Here is a 24,600-nt window from a genome sequence, read left to right as displayed (position 1 = left end):
CCCTCCCCCACCCCCTTCCACCCCCCCCCCCCATGCGCCCCTCCCCCGTCACCCCCCCCCCGCGAGCGATCCGAGACGAGAGTCCGGCTTAAGCGAAAATGGCTGCTCGCTCTCCCCTCTCTCCCTCCCTCTCTCTTTCTCTCTCCCTCCCTCTCTCTTTCTCTCGAAATCCTCCCACCAATTCCTCCCCTCTTCCTCCTCCCTCCTTCGCATTTCTCCCCCCCTCCTCCTCTTACCCCCTCCTCCTACCCCCCATCTCTACCCAGCCACACACACGCGCATGCATCCAAAGACAAAGATCCCCCGTATATCCTTGAACAGACTGTTGGGGCAAGTGCTGTCAGCGAGCATCTATGAAGACTGGCACCGGCACACAAGGGGGTGGGTGGCCAGCGCCACGCCCGGCCGCCTTTGTCTTCCCAGTAGCGAGGTTTACACACCACACCAGGTACTCATTTTTGGCTGAGTCGACCTAGGGGAGGCCCAGGACCGGTTCAGATAACCGTCACTGCTTTTGACCGTGAGCGGGAAGCGATACCGGGGTCCTGCGCAGCTGCACATACCCACAGTCACACACACACACACACATCCATAGCCACACACACCCACACGCATTCACTTTGAATCAATAATTTATCATCGTTTCAGCTCTTGACACATCAACATCACGTTTATATAACTTCCGTTACCAAAAATAATAATTATAATTATCATCCCTCGGTCAATATCCACTCGTAAGATGATGGAAGCTATCCCCCACGTCGTTGTGTTTCACGGGGGGTTCTTTGGCCATCATTCACCACGTGGGTCAGTGCGAGTTGACGAAGGTAGCGAATACTCGCCACTGACAACGGGCGAGGCCGTGAATACGCGACACTCACGAAGAGAATACCTCGACCATCAACGACATCTTTGGAAAGGTTTCTTAAACATATATGTATATATTTTTATTGTTTGTTTTTTTTCAAAACACCGCGGTACAGAGGGGGGTCCTCTTGCCAATAGCAACAGATCACCCCCAGTAGTCGGTTAAATTTTAATTTTAAAAAGCCTTACGCTGCCGATGAAACCCAAAATGTGGAAAATGGGGCCACGCTTTGCTTGATTTAAACAAAACGCTGTTGCTGCTGCTGGATACGGCCGAAGTCGGGACCGCTCGGCTGGCAAAATTGTGTTTTTTTTATTTTCTATATATGGGGCTTCGTGTATCCCCGTGCAATGTCACGCCGCAGTGTGCGTGTATGTATGTGTATGTATGTGTATGGATGTAGGTGTATGTATGTGTATGTATGTGTATGGATGTAGGTGTAGGTGTGTGTATGTGTGTGTGTATGTATAAAGGTGTATATATGTGTGTGTATGTATGTATGTGTATGTATGTTTATGTATGTATGTTTATGTATGAAGAGATGGAGTGATGTGGTACAGGAGGACTTGCCGATGACTGGTACCAGCGGTGTCAAGATCGGCCTCTGTGGAGGAGGCTCGTGAAGGACGCTACTGGGCAGTTGGAGGTAGTCGCCCTCCAACAACGGAGGGCGGAGGAGCGACACTCACAACAACGAGCGGAGCGCCGGGTCGCTAAAGCACAGCAGGTTGGCACAGTAGGGGGCACAGGTGGTGCATCAGCCAGTCATCTCAGTCAGGCGACCCGTGGCACCTGGGTCTGCCCCGTGACCTCCTGCCAGCGGGTGTTCGACACTTCATGTGGCCTCAAGGTGCACATGGCCTGGCACAAACGTCGTGGTGACGTCACCGCCACTTAGTGGCGAATGGCGGTTGTTGTATGTATATGTAGGTGTATGTATGTGTTGTATGTGTATGTATGCATATATATGTGTGTAAGTGTGTGTATGTATGTGGGTGTGTGTGTTTATGTATATGTGTGTATGTGTGTATGTATGTGTATGCATGTGTATGTATGTAAATGTATGTAGGTGTATGTATGCGTATGTGGGTGTATGTATGTATAGACATTGGTACTCGCCAACAGCACTTGCCCCAAAAAAGTATCTTAAAGTTTATATGGGGGATCTTTGTCTTTTTTGTATAAACAATATGGGGATAGGTGGAGCAGTGGTTGGCGCACTGCGGATACGCGACTCGAGTTCCATTCCCGCTCACGACCAACATCGGTGGCAAATATCTAAACCGCTCCTGGGCCGCAATTAGGTGGACTCAGCCCTTAAATGAGTACCTGATGCGGCGTGTAAACACCCAGCACTGGGGGAGACAAAGGCGGCCGGGCTTGGTGTTGGCCACCCACTCCCTCGTGTGCCGTGCCGGCCTTCGTGTGTGCTGCCTAAGGGCCACTTGCCCCGACAGTCTGTTGAAGGCTACACGCGGGAGCTTTGCACAGGGAATGCACCTAGCCTGGCACAAGCACGTCAGAGACGACACCACGCCTCGGTGACGAATGGCGGCTCCTGTTGTCGCGTTCCGCTATGATCCGCTCACCTAGGGTTCGACTCGCAGTCCGCCAGTAACTAAACACAGCGGGGACCCGCGCACCAGAACCGCTGTGCACGCGCAGCGGTTCTGGTCTGCCGTGCGTGGACAGAAGCGACCGGGCGTGGCTGCTGTGCTCGCTGCCGTCGTTTGACCTTAATAGGTGCTCGCTAACAGCGCTTGCCACTTGGGTATGTGCGGGTAATACACAGGAATCGCTGCTGCTGCTGCTGTCGTTGCTGGAGAGGTACAGACCGCGCCACCCACAGGGCCGACGACGGTGGGCGAACGGAATGCAGAGAGCCTCGTCGCTCCCTTTGCTGCCGCGAAGCGTTACACGCGTGTGCAACGCGGCTGCCGACGTTTCGAGCGAGGGCCCCTGCTTCAGCTGCCTCGTGAGGCTGCCCGTGTGTGTGTGTGTGTCTGTGTGTCTGTGCGTGCCACGGTTCGCACTATGAATCCAGCCCTCCAGTCCCGTGTCGATTCTCGACCACGGATAATTACGAACAGACATCAGCGGCTCGCCGTCGTTGTTTATTTTATATCTGAAACGGTACCGGGGCAACTTCTCTCTCTCTCTGTCTCCACTTCTGGCAGGAGGTGGAGGCCTTCATCCAGCGGTGGATCATGTAAATAGGTTGTAGAACACGTCTTTTTTGTATTTGAAGAAGAGAGAGAGAGAGAGAAACAGGGAAGAGGCTTTGCGTTGGTTATCCCGTGACAGCTCGCAAAAGTCGCGGCGCCCGGTCGGCCACGAACGCGTAACGCGAAGAACCGATCGGACTTCGCATTTCCCCTCGTCAATGAATCCATTAATGAGCGCACACTAATTATTACCGTTCGTTAATTGGCAAAGCTGCACACCCGTCTCGCGTGGCTGTGGACGCGAATCAACAACTGTGGAGTTAAAACGCGAGCAGCAGCAGCATCACAACTCCCGCGGGCGCGGCGCACGTGGGAGTTGTGATGCTGCTGCTAGCACGTGGGAGTTGTGATGCTGCTGCTAGCACGTGGGAGTTGTGATGTTGCTGCTGCTGCTGCTCGCACGTGGGAGTTGTGATGCTGCTGCTAGCACGTGGGAGTTGTGATGATGCTGCTGCTGCTGCTAGCACGTGGGAGTTGTGATGCTGCTGCTAGCACGTGGGAGTTGTGATGATGCTGCTAGCACGTGGGAGTTGTGATGCTGCTGCTGCTGCTCGCACGTGGGAGTTGTGATGCTGCTGCTAGCACGTGGGAGTTGTGATGCTGCTGCTCGCACGTGGGAGTTGTGATGATGCTGCTAGCACGTGGGAGTTGTGATGCTGCTGCTAGCACGTGGGAGTTGTGATGCTGCTGCTAGCACGTGGGAGTTGTGATGCTGCTGCTGCTGCTCACGGCGCACGTGGGAGATGGTTACGCGCTGCACGTTTGCGGTGTCGTATACGGCCAGCCGGCCCTGATCGCAAAGCGTGAAGCAATGCTCTGTACAGGAATACAGTATACAATGTAGACTTTAGTGTGCGTTGTGTGCGTGTGTGGTGTGTGTTGTGTGAAGGGGAGGTGCTGTTTGATACGCGGCGCGGTGTGCGTTGCAGGGTGACGATTAAAGTCGATATTCCTCGAGCTATTAGCGTTTGACTTGGACTCAACTTTCAGCAACGTTCCCTTTTCAATCTATCTACGGTATACATCGAAACTGTATTTAATATCGTTAAGGTCCCTCCTACCAAGCTGTGTACACGCGTTCGAGTGTGTGTATGAGTGGGGAGCGGCGGTGCAACGGTTAGCGCGCTGCGCTACGGACCCGGTCACCCGAGCTGACGACCACCAACAAATGAGTGCCTGGTGCGGTGGCGTGGAGTAAACATCGCCACTGGGGAGACAAAGGCGGCCGGGCGTGGTGCTGGCCACCCACCCCCTCGTGTGCCATGCCGGCCTTCATAGGTGCTCGCTAACAGCACTGGCCCCAACAGCCTGTTAAGGCTATACGTGTGAATGTAAGAGTAAGTGCCTTTGTATGTATTGTACGTATGTTTAACTTCTTTCGCACCGTACGTAGCCAACCGTGCTAATCGAAGGTGCGTGTATGAGTAGCTGTGTGTAACTGAGGAGTAAGTACAAGCCAACGTGGATGCACATCGCCTCTAAATACCCATTTCTTTTCAAGACTGCGTACCAATAACACCTCCGATTTACACGGATTGCTACGTGCGGTGCGAAATAAGTTCCACATGCATACGTCACTGCCATCCATCCTCGTCATCATCCCACGGTGGTCCGTCATCGGCAGAAGACGACGACCAGGAGGAGCCTGGGATTGAACAGGAAGTCGACAGCACGGATGGAGGACGCATGGAGCGTGTGTGTGAAATGAGTGTACGTGTTTACGTGAGAATAAGTTGGTATAGGAGTGTGTGTGTATGTGTGTGTGAAATGAGTGTACGTGTTTACGTGAGAATAAGTTGGTATAGGAGTGTGTGTGAAATGAGTGTACGTGTTTACGTGAGAATAAGTGGATATAGGAGTGTGTGTGTGTGTGAAATGAGTGTACTTGTACATGTGAGAATAAGTGGATATAGGAGTGTGTGTGTGAAATTAGTGTACGTGTTTACGTGAGAATAAGTTGGTATACGAGTGTGTGTGAAATGAGTGTACGTGTTTACGTGAGAATAAGTTGATATAGGAGTGTGTGTGTGTGAAATGAGTGTACGTGTGAGAATAAGTTGGTATAGGAGTGTGTGTGTGTGTGTGAAATGAGTGTGCGTGTGCATGCGAGAATAAGTTGGTATAGGAGTGTGTGTGTGTGTGTGAAATTAGTGTACGTGTACATGTGAGAATAAGTTGGTATAGGAGTGTGTGTGTGTGAAATTAGTGTACGTGTACATGTGAGAATAAGTTGGTATAGGAGTGTGTGTGTGTGAAATTAGTGTACGTGTACATGTGAGAATAAGTTGATATAGGAGTGTGTGTGTGAAATGAGTGTGCGTGTGCATGTGAGAATACGTTGGTATAGGAGTGAGCGTGTGCATGAGTGTGCATGAGTGTGCGTGAGTGTATGCGTACACGATGCCTCGTGTACCTATGCGAGTACTAAATATGTGTTTGACTTTCAGTAAATGGATGCGTATGATTACTGCTTTTGTGTGCGAGTGTTTGTGTGTAAATGCGTGTTTGTGGGCAAATATGGACACGACTATACGTGTATGTGCAGCATATGCCTATTGGAGTATTCTATATATGTGTGTGCGTGTGTGTGTGCATTTCCTTTAACACAGTCGCTGACTAAAGAGCCCAAAGACGTCGATCGGCCAGCAACAAACAGCACTATTATGAAATGTAATACAGAATATAGTAGTCTAGATCAGTAGGGTCGTCCATGGCGAAAGTATGACATCTGATCACACCGTGACGTCTAAGCGTGCCCGCCCCCCCGCCCCCTAAAGCGCGGGGCCCGGGCGGTCGTCCCGATGCTTCGCAGTGTGCCCGAGGGACGGCTCGATAAGAGCTTGGGGAGGGACAAGAGCCGATGGTGTCGATGGGATGAGGCAATTACAAAGTGGAGCGGTAGCGAGGAAAGAGGCGGAAAGATAAGTGGGGTGACCCCGCAGTGTGGTGAGTGGGTGAGTGGGTGAGTTGTTGTGACCTGTGGTGTGGTGAGTGAGTGGGTGAGTGGGTGAGTTGTTGTGACCTGCGGTGTGGTGAGTGAGTGGGTGAGTGGGTGAGTTGTTGTGACCTGTGGTGTGGTGAGTGAGTGGGTGAGTGGGTGAGTTGTTGTGACCTGTGGTGAGTGAGTGGGTGAGTGGGTGAGTTGTTGTGACCTGTGGTGTGGTGAGTGAGCGAGTGGGTGAGTTGTTGTGACCTGTGGTGTGGTGAGTGAGCGAGTGGGTGAGTGGGTGAGTTGTTGTGACCTGTGGTGTGGTGAGTGAGCGAGTGGGTGAGTGGGTGAGTTGTTGTGACCTGTGGTGTGGTGAGTGAGCGAGTGGGTGAGTGGGTGAGTTGTTGTGACCTGTGGTGTGGTGAGCGAGTGGGTGAGTTGTTGTGACCTGTGGTGTGGTGAGCGAGTGGGTGAGTTGTTGTGACCTGTGGTGTGGTGAGTGAGTGGGTGAGTGGGTGAGTTGTTGTGACCTGTGGTGTGGTGAGTGAGTGGGTGAGTTGTTGTGACCTGTGGTGTGGTGAGTGAGCGAGTGGGTGAGTTGTTGTGACCTGTGGTGTGGTGAGTGAGTGGGTGAGTTGTGACCTGCGGTGTGGTGAGTGAGTGGGTGAGTGGGTGAGTTGTTGTGACCTGTGGTGTGGTGAGTGAGTGGGTGAGTGGGTGAGTTGTTGTGACCTGCGGTGTAGTGAGTGAGTGGGTGGTTGTTATTGTAGTTGTGGTAGGGTTGTGGTGTTGGTGGTGATGGGGTTGGTGGTGTGGTGGTGGTGATGGTATTGTTGTCGTGGTGATGGGATTGTGGTGGTGGTGGTGATGGGGTCGTTTTCGTGATGGTGATGGGGTTGTTGTGTTGGTGGTGGTGGTGATGGTTAAACGCAGTGTGGATGAGACGCCACAGCCAGTGTAGTGGACCGAAGCCTCCTCATCATCTTCATGAGAACAACACAATAATGAAGATGATGATGAGAACAACACAATAATGAAGATGATGATGAGAACAACATAATAATGAAGATGATGATGAGAACAACATAATAATGAAGATGATGATGAGAACAACACAATAATGAAGATGATGATGAGAACAACATAATAATGAAGATGATGATGAGAACAACACAATAATGAAGATGATGATGAGAACAACACAATAATGAAGATGATGATGAGAACAACATAATAATGAAGATGATGATGATGAGAACAACATAATAATGAAGATGATGATGAGAACAAAACAATAATGAAGATGATGATGAGAACAACACAATAATGAAGATGATGATGAGAACAACACAATAATGAAGATGATGATGAGAACAACATAATAATTAAGATGATGAGGAGAACAACATAATAATGAAGATGATGATGAGAACAACACAATAATGAAGATGATGATGAGAACAACATAATAATTAAGATGATGATGAGAACAACATAATAATGAAGATGATTATGAGAACAACATAATAATTAAGATGATGAGAACAACATGAAAATGAAGATGATGATGAGAACAACATAATAATGAAGATGATGAGAACAACACAATAATGAAGATGATGATGAGAACAACATAATAATGAGGATGATGATGAGAACAACATAATAATGAAGATGATGATGAGAACAACATAATAATGAAGATGATGATGAGAACAACACAATAATGAAGATGATGATGAGAACAACACAATAATGAAGATGATGATGAGAACAACACAATAATGAAGATGATGATGAGAACAACACAATAATGAAGATGATTATGAGAACAACACAATAATGAAGATGATGATGAGAACAACATAATAATGAGGATGATGCTGAGAACACCACAATAATGAAGATGATGATGAGAACAACATAATAATGAAGATGATGATGATGAGAACAACACAATAATGAAGATGATGATGAGAACAACATAATAATGAAGATGATTATGAGAACAACATAATAATGAAGATGTTGATAAGAACAACATAATAATGAAGATGATGATGAGAACAACATAATAATGAAGATGATGATGAGAACAACATAATAATGAAGATGATGATGAGAACAACATAATAATGAAGATGATGATGAGAACAACACAATAATGAAGATGATGATGAGAACAACATAATAATGAAGATGATGATGAGAACAACATAATAATGAAGATGATGAGAACAACACAATAATGAAGATGATGATGAGAACAACATAATAATTAAGATGATGATGAGAACAACATAATAATGAAGATGATGATAACAACATAATAATGAAGATGATGATGAGAACAACACAATAATGAAGATGATGATGAGAACAACATAATATTTGAAGATGATGATGAGAACAACATTATAATGAAGATGATGATGAGAACAACATAATAATGAAGATGATGATGAGAACAACATAATATGAAGATGATGATGAGAACAACATAATAATGAAGATGATGATGAGAACAACATAATATGAAGATGATGATGAGAACAACACAATAATGAAGATGATGATGAGAACAACATAATAATTAAGATGATGATGAGAACAACATAATAATGAAGATGATGATGAGAACAACATTATAATGAAGATGATGATGATGATGAGAACAACATAATAATTATGAAGATGATGAGTACAACATAATCATGAAGATGATGATTATGAGAACAACACAATAATGAAGATGATGATGAGAACAACATAATAATGAAGAAGATGATGAGAACAACACAATAATGATGATGATGAGAACAACATAATAATGAAGATGATGATGATGAGAACAACATAATAATGAAGATGATGATGAGAACAACACAATAATGAAGATGATGATGAGAACAACACAATAATGATGATGATGATGAGAACAACATAATAATGAAGATGATGATGAGAACAACACAATAATGAAGATGATGATGAGAACAACACAATAATGAAGATGATGATGAGAACAACATAATAATGAAGATGATGATAAGAACAACATGATAATGAAGATGATGATTAGAACAACATAATAATGAAGATGATGATGAGAACAACATGATAATGAAGATGATGATAACAACATGATAATGAAGATGATGATGAGAACATCATAACTATGAAGATGATGATAAGAACAACATGATAATGAAGATGATGATGAGAACAACATAATAATGAAGATGATGATGAGAACAACATGATAATGAAGATGATGATGAGAACAACACAATAATGAAGATGATGATGATGATGATGAGAGCAACATAATAATTATGAAGATGATGATGAAAACAACACAATAATGAAGATGATGATGATGATGATAACATAATAATTATGAAGATGATGATAAGAACAACATAATCATTAAGATGATGATGAGAACAACACAATAATGAAGATGATGATGATGAGAACAACACAATAATGAAAATGATGATGAGAACAACATTATAATGAAGAATATGATGATGAGAACAACATAATAATGAAGATGATGATGATGATGATGATGAGAACAACACAATAATGAAGATGATGATGAGAACAACACTAATGAAGATGATGATGATGATGAGAACAACATAATAATGAAGATGATGATGATGATGATGATAACAACACAATAATGAAGATGATTATGAGAACAACACAATAATGAAGATGATGACAAGAACAACATAATAATGAAGATGATGATGAGAACAACACAATAATGAAGATGATGATGATGATGATAAGAACAACATAATAATGAAGATGATGATGAGAACAACATAATAATGAAGATGATGATGAGAACAACATAATAATGATGATGATGATGAGAACAACACAATAATGAAGATGATGATGAGAACAACACAATAATGAAGATGATGATGAGAACAACACAATAATGAAGATGATGATGATGAGAACAACACAATAATGAAGATGATGATGAGAACAACATAATATTGAAGATGATGATGATGAGAACAACATAATAATGAAGATGATGATGAGAACAACACAATAATGAAGATGATGATGAGAACAACACAATAATGAAGATGATGATGAGAACAACATAATATTGAAGATGATGATGATGATGATGAGAGCAACACAATAATGAAGATGATGATAAGAACAACACAATAATGAAGATGATGATGAGAACAACACAATAATGAAGATGATGATGAGAACAACATAATAATGAAGATGATGATGAGAACAACATAATAATGAAGATGATGATGATATCAACATAATAATAAAGATGATGAGAACAACATAATAATGAAGATGATGATGAGAACAACATAATAATGAAGATGATGATGGAAACAACATAATAATGAAGATGATGATGAGAACAACACAATAATGAAGATGATGATGAGAACAACACAATAATGAAGATGATCCTGAGAACACCACAATAATGAAGATGATGATGAGAACAACATAATAATGAAGATGATGATGATAAGAACAACACAATAATGAAGATGATGATGATGAGAACAACACAATAATGAAGATGATGATGAGAACAACATAATAATGAAGATGATGATGAGAACAACACAATAATGAAGATGATGATGAGAACAACACAATAATGAAGATGATGATGAGAACAACACAATAATGAAGATGATGATGAGAACAACATAATAATGAGGATGATGATGAGAACAACACAATAATGAAGATGATGATGAGAACAACATAATAATGAAGATGATGATGAGAACAACACAATAATGAAGATGATGATGAGAACTACATAATAATGAAGATGATGATGAGAACTACATAGTTTAGGATCTTTGACCGCACGCGTTCACTCACTGCCTCGCTCACCGGGGAATCCACACTCAATGCTCTGTACACTCACGTTGCACACACGCACGTGCGAGGCATGAACACACGTGCACGTGGGATGTTGTGGGTATCCAGTCCACATGCACGCGACACATACACCATTACACTTGCACGCACACCACATATATAAGCATGCACAATTGTGGTCTCGCGTCAGTACGTTTGACTTTCGGCTGTGTATATACGCAAAGTATAATTGCGAGTCCACTACACTTGGCAATTGCACGTAATTAAACAGGTGAGTCCACAAGTTAAACGGTGATTCAGACGATCAGCAATCTCCAGGCTCATCGAAGCTCAGCGCACCAACCGTAACGCCACCGCTCCACCCCCAGTCTGCAGTTACGAGGAATTATTTTGAAAGATGAATTTTCCAACAACAGAAGTTTTTCTTCCTGTGGATAGAGACGGCTTTGATAATGTTGAACTCACCATGAGGTGTATTCGTATTTTATTAAGATTAAGAATCCTGACAAAATGTTTTGGCTTGTACATCTCAAATTTAACTCAACTATTTTATGATTTTTACCAGGTAAAGCCCATTGAGCTATGAGCTATTTTTTTTCAGAGGCGACCCGGTCACACATGTAAGCTCATCGAAGTAGCATATATAATCATCATCATCACAAGTGGAAATGTATAGTTGCAGCATGCCATCTAAATACGTGTGGCTTGTAAATGTGGAGGCCAACACTGAGGGACCCAGAGAAATATCCACGCGACCACCACCACGAGGAGAGAGAGAGAGAGAGCGAGAGCACGTGGACTCCAAGTACTGTATACAGCCACAGGCACGGCCAGGGTCTGAGATCAAACCCACGGCCCATAGCTAAGCTCTATTGTCTGTATAGTATACATCGGCCAATGTGTCAAGAAGAACACCGCCCTTAAAAGGAAAACAATGACATATCGAATATATTTCAAACACGGACAGAATGGTTTTGTGGCGCTACTGCTGCTGCTGCGTTGGCAGTGGTAACCAAACAACAACACAAACTGAATATATAATAGGCGACGTTTCGGGCAATGGCCATATTTATACATAGAGCACATGAAGAAGTACCAAATAGACCAAAAGCTTAGAGATCGTTTGAAAGAGAATCTCTCTTTGGCCATGAAGAGGGAAGTTTTTTTTTGCGTGTGGACAAATGTGTTGAGTATCTGTGGCTGTTGTTGTTGTATGTATGCATGTATGTATGTTGAACTTCTTTCGCACCGCACCTAGCTAACTGTGCTAATCGGAGGTGCCAACGCAGCAGCGGCGGCGTCGCGAAATCCCCAAAGGCCACTCGCTCCGCCTCCAGTCGGAGCGAGTGGCAATCGGTGACTCAATCCCTGCGGGGTAGAAATCTTCCCCGCAGTGGCGGCTATTGTTGTGTACGTACGTGGCACACACAGCATGCACACACAGCATGCACACACAGCATGTACACACCGCGTGCACACACAGCATGCACACACAGCATGTACACACCGCGTGCACACACATCATGTACACACAGCATGTACACACAGCGTGCACACACAGAATGTACACACAGCATGCACACACAGCGTGCACACACAGAATGTACACACAGCATGCACACACAGCATGCACACACAGCATGCACACACAGCATGCACACACCGCGTGCACGCACAGCATGCACACACAGCATGTACACACCGCGTGCACACACATCATGTACACACAGCATGTACACACAGCGTGCACACACAGCATGCACACACAGCATGCACACACAGCATGCACACACAGCATGTACACACAGCGTGCACACACAGCATGCACACACAGCATGTACACACATAATGTACACACAACATGTACACACAGCGTGCACACACAGCATGCACACACAGCGTGCACACACAACGTGCACACACAGAATGTACACACAGCATCTACACACAGCATGCACACACAACATGCACACACAGCACACACAGCATGCACACACAGCATGCACACACAGCATGCACACACAGCGTGCACACACAGCATGTACACACAGCATCTACACACAGCATGTACACCCAGCGTGCACACACAGAATGTACACACAGCATGCACACACAGCGTGCACATACAGCATGTACACACAGCGTGCACACACAGCGTGCACACACAGAATGCACACACAGCATGCACACACAACATGCACACACAGCACACACAGCATGCACACAGCGTGCGCACACAGCATGCACACACAGCACACTGCTTTTCTCAAGCAGGGTTATGCTATGGACGTAGCTGTTTTTTTCTGTGCGGTGGATGGGGTTCTGTGTACGAGCTCTTTCTTGACTGTGTTCGCGGTGTTATGCTATGATGCATAGCTGTAGTAATTGCTTCATCTAGCTGTGGTTAATGGTGTATATGGCGTGTTCATCGATGGGTATGTTGTGTATAGTTGTAGTTATGCTGCATATAGTTGTGGTTGAGCTGGTTATTGTTGTAGGTGTGCTGTATGTGGTTGTGGCTATGGTATTTATTCCCATGATTATTCTATATACGCTTGTGGTTATGCTGTATATGGTTGTGATGCTGTTGTATATCGCTGTGGTTATGTTGTATATGGTTGTGATGCTGCTGTATATGGCTGTGGTTATGCTGTATATGGTTGTGATGCTGCTATATATGGTTGTGATACTGCTGTATATCGCTGTGGTTATGCTGTATATGGTTGTGATGCTGCTATATATCGCTGTGGTTATGCTGTATATGGTTGTGATGCTGCTGTATATGGTTGTGATGCTGCTGTATATCGCTGTGGTTATGCTGTATATGGTTGTGATGCTGCTGTATATCGCTGTGGTTATGCTGTATATGGTTGTGATGCTGCTGTATATGGTTGTGATACTGCTGTATATCGCTGTGGTTATGCCGTATTTTTTGTATTGGGTGCCCATTGTGAAAAACAGCCATATCAGACATTAGTACATCTAATAGGCGGTCTGAAATCGCTGTCGAAAATCGAGTTTACGCTTTGCATAACGGTAGCTATGCTGCATGCACTGGATGGGTTATGCTGTGGATATCTGCGTATATGTTGTACGTACTGGAGTTGTGCCGTGCATTACGATCTATGTGCTGTGAATCGTTGTGAGTAAGGTGTGTGCTGCTGTGCTACATGTAGCTGGGTCATGCTGTCTGTAGCTGCGCTGTGTTTACTGCAACTGCGTATGCTGTGTATCGCTCTACGTACGTCGCATCTCGATTGCTTTGCTGTACGTTGAAATTATTTCGCACCGTACGTAGCCAACCGTGCGAATTAGAGGCGCAGGAGGGGAAGGACAGCAAGTAAAACACGGACAGCAGTTCCGAAGAAATGAATTCGTCAATCTAGATTATTTAAAAGTGAAGAGCTCCGGTAGCTTCCTAATATCGGAGGGAAGAGCGTTCCAGACGGCTCCGAAAGCGTCGCGTGATGATGATGCGGTGACCGCCGTCTTCGATCGCGTGATGGGTAATGCTCCTGGACGAGATCAGGGAACGTTTTTGCGGTGCATTTGTGTCGAGCACTCTGTGCGTAACGAGTGCGACCTCATAACAAAGTGTTCGTTCGGCAACCCGCAAGCCAACGCAGCTCGGCGTGCCCTGGACGCCTATGCCGATACCGTATAGGCATAGGCGGACAGCATCGCCGTGGCTACACTGTGGCTAAGCTGTCTCGCCATAGGCGGACAGCTTTGCGCGCGCTCCGTCACCACGCAATTACTGTAGCCGGCACGTCGCCACGTGTTTAGATCGAGATCATTAGGTCACGAGGTCTCTCTCTCTCTCTCTTCGGCTCTATGCAGTTCTCTCTCACTTTCTCTCCGATCTCTCGTTCTCTTTACGGAGCACACAGACACAAGACAAAGACCCCAGTAGCCTGAACAGACTGTTGGGGCAAGTTCTCTTAGCGAGTAGCACCTATGAACGCCGGCACGGCACACGAGGGGGTGGGTGGCCAGCACCACGCCCAGCCGCCTTTGTCTCCCCAGTGGCGATGTTTGCACACAGCATCAGCTATTCAATTGAGGCTGAGTCAACCTAGGTGAGGCCTAGGACCGGTTCAGAAATACGTCACTGGTGCTGGCCATGAGCGGGAATTGAACTCTGGTCGCCGGGGTTCGTAGCACAGCGCGCAAACACACACACGCTCACGGATGAAGATGTGCACACACACACAAAGACGTCTCGTATACCCCGTATACATATACCATGGCGGTTCTGGCAAGAACTGCTCGCGAGCCAACATATTGAGCCTCGGACGGTACACGAGGGAGCTTGTGTAGCGAGCACCAGGCTCGGCTGACTTCGCCTTCCCAGTATGCACAAGGCACGAGGGAGGCTGAGTGAGTCGTTGAGGTACAGGATGTCTCTTGCAGCTGCCGTGAACCGACGTGGCCACGTTCGTAGGGCAGTGCGTGAACCACAAGCACACAAACACGCACACGTTCACACGCGCACACACATTCACACACACACACGTGCACACACACACACATTCACGCACACACGTTCATACACACATTCACACACGTACACTCGTTCACACACACACCCGTTCACACACACACACGTTCACACATACACATTTATGCACACACGTTCATACACACGTTCACACACACACGTTCACACGCACACACATTCACGCACAAATGTGCACACACGCACGGGGTAAATTAAAACTCGAAACGCACTTTCCACGTCTGTTACAGCAGCCCATAATAAATAATACACGCAGCGCGCGCAGACACACAGAAGACTGGCAATCCCTGCGCAGACACAGCCAGCAAACAGACACGGCGAGCACAGACAGACACAGAGTGTGCGCGGACACAGCGAGCTTCAGACAGCCGGATCCCAATTACGTGGAAATCTCTTCCATGCCTGGCTGAGCTGAGGACGGCAACTCAGCTCGAGACGAGAGCCGAGACATCACGACACCGCGGCGCGCGCGCGTGTTCATTTGTGCGCGTGCGCTGTGTTTCCGTGTGTGCGTGCGTGCGTGGTGCTGGCCACCCAACCCCCTCGTGTGTGCCGTGCCGGCCTTCATCATTATAGGTGCTCGCTAACAGCACTTGCCCCGACAGTCTGTTAAAGGCGACACGGGGGCGGGGTCTTTGTGATTGCGAGGAGCGGTGGCGCAGTGATTAGCGCACTGCGCTACCACCCCGGCGACGAGAAATCGATTCCCACTCAGAGCCAACACCAATGTCAATTATCTGAATCAGTTCTGGGCCTCCCCTAGGTCGATTCAGCCTCGAATGAGTACTTGGTGCGGTGTGTAAACATCGCCACTGGGGAGTCAACAGCGGCCGTGTGTGGTGCTGGCCACCCACCCCCTCGTGCGCCGTGCCGGCCTTCTTCATCATAGGTGCTCGCTAACACCACTTGCCCCAACAGCCTGTTAAAAGGCTATAAGGGGGACAATTTATTGTGTCGAGCGTGTGTTTGTGGTGTGTGTGTGGACTTTGTGTGTGTGTGGAGTTTGTATGTGTGGTGTGTGTGGAGTGTGTATGGTTTGTATGTGTGTAGTGTGTGTGGAGTTTGTGTGTGTGGTGTGGAGTTTGAATGTTTAGTGTGTGTGGAGTTTGTGTTTGTGGTGTGTGCGATGTGTGTGTGGTGTGTGTGGAGTTTGTATGCGTAGTGTGTCTGTGGTGTGTGTGTGTGTAGTGTGTGTGGTGTGTGTGTGTGGAGTGTGTGTGTGGTGTGTATGTGTGGAGTGTGTGTGGTGTGTGTGGAGTTTGTGTGTGGTGTGTATGTGTGGAGTGTGTGTGTGGTGTGTGTGTGTGGAGTGTGTGTGGTGTCTCTGTGTGGAGTGTGTGTGGTGTGTGTGTGTGGAGTTTGTGTGTGGTGTGTATGTATGGAGTGTGTGTGGTGTGTGTGTGGAGTTTGTGTGTGGTGTGTATGTGTGGTGTGTGTGGAGTGTGTGTGGTGTGTGTGTGGAGTGTGTGTGTGTGTGTGGTGTGCATGTGTGGAGTGTGTGTGGTGTGTGTGTGGAGTGTGTGGTGTGTGTGTGTGGTGTGTATGTGTGGAGTGTGTGTGGTGTGTGTGTGGTGTGCGTGTGTGTGTGGAGTGTGTGTATGTGTGTGGAGTGTGTGTGGTGTATGTGTGGTGTGTGTGGAGTTTGTGTGTGGTGTGTGTGTGAAGTGTGTGTGGTGTGTGTGTGTGGAGTGTGTGTGTGGTGTGTGTGTATGTGTGGAGTGTGTGTGTGGAGTGAGTGTGTGTGGTGTGTGTGTGGTGTGTGTGTGTGGTGTGTATGTGTGGAGTGTGTGTGGTGTGTATGTGTGGAGTGTGTGTGGTGTGTGTGTGTGTGTATGTGGAGTGTGTGTGGTGTGTGTGTGTGGAGGGTGTGTGTGTTTGGTGTGTGTGTGGTGTGTGTGGTGTGTGTGTGTGTGTGGAGTGTGATGTGTGTGTGTGTGTGTGGAGTGTATGTGTGTATGTGTGGAGTGTGTGTGTGTGTGGAGTTTGTGCGTGGTATGTATGTGTGGAGTGTGTGTGGTGTGTGGAGTGTGTGTGTGTGTGGTGTGTGTATGTGGAGTGTGTGCGGTGTGTGTGTGGTGTGTGTGTGGTATGTGTGTATGGAGTGTATGTGTGTATGTGTGGAGTGTGTGTGTGTGTGGAGTGTGTGTGGTGTGTGTGTGGAGTGTGTGTGTGTGGAGTGTGTGGAGTGTGTGTGGAGTGTGTGTGGAGTGTGTGTGGTTTGTGTGTGTGTGTGGTGTGTATGTGTGGAGTGTGTGTGTGTGGAGTGTGTGTGTATGTGTGTGGAGTGTGTGTGTGGAGTGTGTGTGTGTGTGTGTGGTGTTTATGTGTGGAGTGTGTGTGTGTGGAGTGTGTATGTGTGGAGTGTGTGTGTGTGGAGTGTGTGTGGTGTGTGTGCATGTGATGCGCAACGTGAGTGGCACTTTCAATTGAAGGCAGGTTCTGCTTGGGATGCGTGGTCCAATTACTTGAGTGAATTACGCACAACTCAAGCTTAACGTAGTCATAAGCTAATTAAAAATACACCGCGGGTTTACCTTAGACAAAGATCCCCCGTATCGCCTTAGTACACTGTTGGGGCAATTACTGTGAGCAAGCATCAGCGAAGGGCAGAACGGTAAGACGAGGGGCTGGGTGGCCAGCACGACACCCGACCGCCTTTGTCTCTCCAGTGGGCGATGTTTACTACACAGCCCCACGAGGCACTCGTTTGAGGCTGAGTCAACCTAGCGGGGGGGAGGCCCAGCACCTCGGTTTCAGATAATCGTCACTGGTGTTGGTGGCCGTGAGCGGGCATCGAACTCGGGTGGCCGAGGTTCGTAGCGCAGCGCCGCGCTAACCACGGACTCCCACACCCCCCCCCCCCTCTCGTGACCCCAACCCCTAACCCCGAGGATGCCCTGCCCCGTACCCCCTTGCGTACAGCGGAACGCATTGTCACATCGCAATCGGAATCATCCATCACCGCTTTTTTATCAGTAATCAACCACGGCCTTTCAAACGAGTCACGATTTGTCACGACAGCTGTCACGGGGCCGCGGGTGCGTGAGCCGTCACGGCGTCGAGGACCGGGGTCGGATAGGGTTCGAGTCGGGGTCAGGTCTCCCTCCCTCCCCCACGTGCTTATAGCGCCATGTGCATTGTTGTGTTTTGAGTGTGTCTATTGATGTTGTTGTTGTTGTTTCTCCTGTTGATGCCCTCTGTGCGATAGGCGGCACGTGGATTGTTTTTTTTATTTCTCTCCGGGTCCTCCAGGTTTTTTTCCCCCACTCCACATTTAGAAACATGCGGTCTGTACTCGTTAAGATTACTTTGCTGCTATACATTTTCCACGTGATGATGATGATGATAAACCACTTCGGTGAGCTGTCATTTGTGGCCAGGTCGCTTCTGAAAAAGAGCTACTTAGCTCAGTGGGACTTACCTGGTAAAATAAAAAAATAGTTTAGTTTTATTTGTATATATATTATTGATGTGTTTACCTTTCCTATACTTGGCAGTGCTATCGTGTATTTTTTTGTAATGTTTGTTGTTGTAATGTTCTGACCTTTCTCTACTGGACATCTGTGAAAAAGAGCTTTATAGCTCATCGGATTCCTCCAGTAGAAATAAAGATTCTGATTCTGACGAAGCACATGTGGCGGTGGTGGTGATGGTGATGATGCTACTACATTGTGTGGTCTTAATAGAAAAACAAATGTAAAAGGTGACGATTCAGAAACGGTCCTTCTTGACAGCAGAGAGATCGCTTCGTGTTAGAAAACAGCCCACTGAAGTCGATATCGAGGAGCTCCCTCTGAGAACCTTGCAAGTGACCTCTGGCGTACGCAGTAGAGGGCACAACTTTCACACCCGTTCTGCATCGGAGACCAACGTTTGGAACCCGGGCTCTCAGCGTCTGTGACCTCTGCCACGTCCGCCGTTGTCATTCCCAGCCGAGGGCCCGACAGTCTCGCCGTCGCCTATAGCACACCGTGTCCGTACGTGCTTCTAGGTAGACTCAGCCTTTAAACGCGCTACCCGGTGCAGGTGTGTAAACATCAGCAGTGCCGGGGAGACAAAGGCGGCCGGGCGTGGTGTTGGCCACCAACCCTCTGGGTGCTCACCGATTGCACTTGCCCCAACAGTCTGCTGTTAAAAGCTACACAGGGGGTCTTCGTCTGTGTGCTTCGTGGCTGCTGGTGACGCGGTGGTTCACGCACCGCGCCTTGCGAACACGAGTCCTGGCCACGGCGAACATCGGCGTCCAGGTTGCGTTCAGTGAGCAGTAGCTGTTGGGCTGTGTGTTGAACAACGTCGGCACTGCCGTGGATACGAAGGCGGTCGAGCGTGGTCCTGGCCACGCCGGAGGTCCACTCAGCCTTAAACAAGCACCCGGTGCGGTGTGTAAACATCGGCTCAAGGCACTCGCGACCACAACTTGCCCTGGCGTACTTTGTACGCCACGTGTGTAGCAATGCGTGTAAACACGTGTGTGATATTAAACATCGATTGCAGGCCGATCAGCGAACCACGTGTTAAATCAAACGCGTAATAATATGTTTATAGTTCAGCTAAGTTGTGTTTTACATGAATTGTTTTCTTGAGACACGAGAGCTGTATTTAGATGTGTGTGTGTGGATAATCACGTAGAATAATGTGCATCCCTTTGCCTCTATATAGCACAGGACTCCATCTGTACCATTCTTCTATGAGGTTGTAATAGGGTGCATGCGTGATGGTGGTTGTGATGATGGGTGTTGATTGGTTTGTTGTGATGGTGATGATGGATGTTGGTTTGTTGTGATGGTGGTGATGGGTGTTGGTTTGCCTTTTTTTAACACAGTTGTTGAGCACAGAGCCCGAACGTGTAAAACTTCAACCGGCCAGCAACAAATAGCACCGTTATCAACGTTGCTATGTAATGCGAGTGTAACACGTGTGGTGAACTGAGCGAGGTTTTTCATTGTTAAGAGCTTAGGATGAGAGACGATGATGGGAGGAGCGAAGTCCAAAGTGGAGCAGGTGGAGCAAGCGACTGGGTGAGTGAGTGAGTGGGTGAGTGAGTGAGTTGGTGAGTGGGTGGGTGAGTGAGTGAGTGGGTGAGTGGGTGGGTGAGTGAGTGGGTGAGTGAGTGAGTGGGTGAGTGAGTGGGTGAGTGATTGGGTGAGTGAGTGAGTGAGTGAATAGGTGAGTGAGTGAGTAGGTGAGTGAGGGGGTGGGTGAGTGAGTGAGTGTGTGAGTGGGTGAGTGAGTGGGTGAGTGGGTAAGTGATTGGGTGATTGGGTGAGTGAGTGAGTGAGTAGGTGAGTGAGTGAGTGAGTAGGTGAGTGAGTGGGCGTGTTGTTGCGGTCTACAGTGTGGTGAGTCGGTGAGCGAGTGACTTGTTGTGACCTGCAGTGTCATGAGTGCATGAGTGAGTAAGTTGTTGTGACCTGCAGTGTGGTGAGTGAGTTGCTGTGTTGTGAGTGCTTAGTACATGTTATTTTTTTACAGGGCGCCTGGTCTATCCGCTGCTGAATGAAGATTTCCCCACGCTGTCAGCTGCTACTGCTGCCATCCATCTCACTCCTGGCCATGAACTGATCTGGTCACTCCATCTCCGCGGCTATCGTCCTCTCAGGGCGTGTGGTGGGGGGAGGGGAGATTCTCTCCTTTGACTGCCATTCCGTCCGCAAGTCTCGTCCACCTCGCTGTCGAGCGATGCGTCCATGCCCTAGGACACCTCATTTTCCTCTTCTTCAAATTTACATCCCTGATTTGTGTGAGTTCCCTGGCCCACAGGGTCCATGTGCACACACGTGTGCATGGATACAGCTGATGCGTACGTAGACGTTGTGGGGAACTCACTAGGGCACCACAGCGCTTGTACACGCGCGTGTGTGAACTTAGATCTTTTTTCGCACCATGCGTAGCCAACCGTGCTAATCGGAGGAGTGCATTGTGTCTGGGTGTAGTGGGGAGCGGTGGCACAGTGGTTAGCGCGCTGCGCTTGGAACCCGGCGACACGAAGTCCATTCCCACTCACGGCCAACACCAGTGACGATCATCTCAAACCTGTCCCGGGTCTCCCCTAGGTCGACTCCAATGAGTACCTAGTGGCGATGTGTTCACAGTGGCGATGTGTTCACATGTGTTCACATCGCCACTAGGGAGACAAAGGTGGTCGGGCGTGGTGCTGCCCACCCAACCCCTCACATGCCATGCCGACCTTTATAACAGCACTTACCCCTGCAGTCTATGAAGGCTATACGGGGGATCTTTGTCTTTGTGTGATGACGACAACTGAGACGCAGGATAACACTACAGAGGCGGTTAACGTTCCTGACGGTGCACGTGCGCATTCAACACGTGCCGTGATTATGGCCCGTGAACCGAAACGTCGTCTTTATTTTCTGTCGCTTCGAATTGGGATCGACTCTCGTCGCATTTTGTCTGTTTGTTTAAACCCTGAACCGGTGCGGGTGGTGCAGTGCATGGCGTCACTTCGCTGTCGTGAACCTCGCGTCCGAAGTTGGTGTCCTGTCAGTGGCGATGTGGCATCGCAAACTCGTCTCGGCTCTCCTGACCCTCTTCGTGACCAGTGTGGTGAAGTATGGTCAAACAGCACCCCCTCCTCCGCCCCTACGACAGGCTGAACGTGATTTAATATTTAATGATATGTTACCTGTTGTATAACGTGACTTGGAACCTGCACAATGCACACGGTCTCTCGCGATGCACAATCGTTTATGCAATCGGATAGAGGTTCCATTGTAGTGTGTGTGTGTGTGTTGGACTTTCTTCGCACCGTACGTTGCCAACCGTGCTAATCGGAGTTGTCTGGGGGGTGGGGGGGGGGGGGGGTGACAACAACAAACTGAACACAACAACAAGCAGTTCTAAAGTAAAATTAATTATCAAAAAGTACAGTAGTGGAATCATTAAAATTTCCCCCGTTGAATAATAATAATAAATAGTAATACGGTCATCGTTGTAATGTGGGCGACCTCCGATGACAACGAGACCCCATGCCAGGCAGTCCCGTGTCTCCACAGCGGCGATGTCAACACGCACGCCTGCAGCAAGACCCTCGACTCGTTTAAGGCTGAGTCGACCTAGGGAGGGGGGAGGCCCACGATCTCGGGGGGGCGGGGGGTATCGGGGTTCTCAGTGCGCCGTCGCTCACCACAATCAACAAAGACAAAGATCCCCCGTGCAGCCTCAACACGGGGCAAGTGCTGTTAGCGAGTAGTACCGACGAAGCCCGGCACGGCGCGCGACCGCCTTTGTCATCGCAGTCGCGACGTCTGTACGCCGCACCAGGTTCTCGTTTTAAAGCTGAGTCGACCTAGGGGTGGCACACACACAACTTTTTTTTCGAACTGCTTTTCGTGTTTAGTTTGTTGTCCTTCCCTCTTGTGGATCTGTCTCTTGTGGATCTCTCTCTGTCTCTCTTGTGGATCTCTGTCTCTCTTGTGGATTTCTCTCTCTCCTGGATCTGTCTCTTGTGGATATCTCTCCCGTGGATCTGTCTCTTGTGGATCTCTCTCTGTCTCTTGTGGATCTCTCTCCCGTGGATCTCTCTCTGTCTCTTGTGGATCTGTCTCTTGTGGATCTCTCTCTTGTGGATCTCTCTCTCGTGGATCTCTCTCTCTCCACCGCAGGAACGCGCAATGCGTGCGGCGGCCTCCGGTGGGCCTTCGTCGAGCAGTGGATAGATCGTGCCCGATTGATGACTGACGATGTCCGTGCGCCTCTGTGTGCTCGCCGGTGTGATGCTGTGCTAACTTCACACGCGCCCACAACAACACGCAGGCAGATCGAGCCCTGATGACAGACATGCACCAACACACGCCTTAACAGGCTGCTGGGGCAAGTGCTGTTAGCGAGCAGCGACTATGAAGGTTAGCACGGAATACGAGTGGGTGGGGAGCCAGCACCACGCCCGGCCGCCTTTGTCTCCCCAATGTTGATGTTTTACACACACACCGTCACCGATGCTGTTGGCCGCGTCCGGGAATTGAACTCGGGTCACCCGATTCGTAGCGCAGTGCGCTAACCACTACACCACCGCTCCCCCCGACACACGCTCACTCATACCCCCAGGCAAACACAAACACACACCACACAACTCACTCGCTCACGCAAACACACACGCGCGCACACTCTCATTCACACGCAATATCACACACACGCACTGAGGCACACTCATACGTACACACACTCGCACGCTCACTCGCGCACACACAGGCAAAAACAACAAAGACACGCACTGACACACACACACACACTGGCACACACACCCTCGCTCGCCGTTCGGGCATCGATAGGCGCTCGTAGCGGTCACTTGTGCGTAACTCAAGCGTAACTTACGCGTGACCATAACGTCGAGTTAAGTTCCAGGATAGGAGCACGATCATGTTTCCCGTAAGACAAATGTCGTTGAGTGCCGGTGAGATTATTAGGGTTAGTATGAGTGAGTTTTTAAGTATGTTAGTAAGAGTGTTGGCGAGTGTAATAGTGTGGGTAGCGCTACGCTACGCTCCGAACCCGGCGATCCAAGTTCGATTCCCGCTCACGGCCTACACCGGTGACGATTATCTGAAATGGTCCTGGGCCTCTCCTAGGTCGACTCAGCATCAAATGAGTACCTGGCATGCTGTGTAAACATCGCCACTGGAGAGACAAAGGCGGTCGGGCACGGTGCTGGCCACCCACCTCCTCGTGAGGCGTGCCGGCCTTCATAGGTGCTCGCTTACAGTACTTGCCCCAACAGTCTGTTAAGGCTATACGGGGGATCTTTGTCTTTGGCAGTTAGTGTGTGTTCGTACAAATGTTAGTAGGAACGTTAGTATCGCTGTATTAGTGGGAGTGCTAATGTAGCGAGTGTTGGGTCTGTGAGTGTCTCATGAGTGTTAGTGAACGTGTTACTATTAAATAGACTGTTATGGTTTAGCGTTCGGCCCAATGTTAGCGCGGGTGTTAGTGAATGTGTTAGCAAGAGTGTGAATGAGTGTATTCGTGGAAGTGTCAGTGAGAGTGTGAATGAGTGTGTCAATGAAAGTGTTAGTGAAAGTGAGACTGAGTGTGCCAGTGGAAGTGCCAGTGAGACAGTGAAAGAGTGTGTCAATGGAAGTGCCAGTGAAAGTGTGAGAGAGTGTGCTAGTGGAAGTGCCAGTGAGATAGTGAAAGA

This window comes from Petromyzon marinus, chromosome 4 (assembly GCF_048934315.1).
Source record: "Petromyzon marinus isolate PM22_M1 ecotype Great Lakes invasive population chromosome 4, UKy_Petmar_22M1.pri1.0, whole genome shotgun sequence".
Classification (NCBI taxonomy): domain Eukaryota; kingdom Metazoa; phylum Chordata; class Hyperoartia; order Petromyzontiformes; family Petromyzontidae; genus Petromyzon; species Petromyzon marinus.
Note: the sequence above shows the minus strand (reverse complement) of the source record.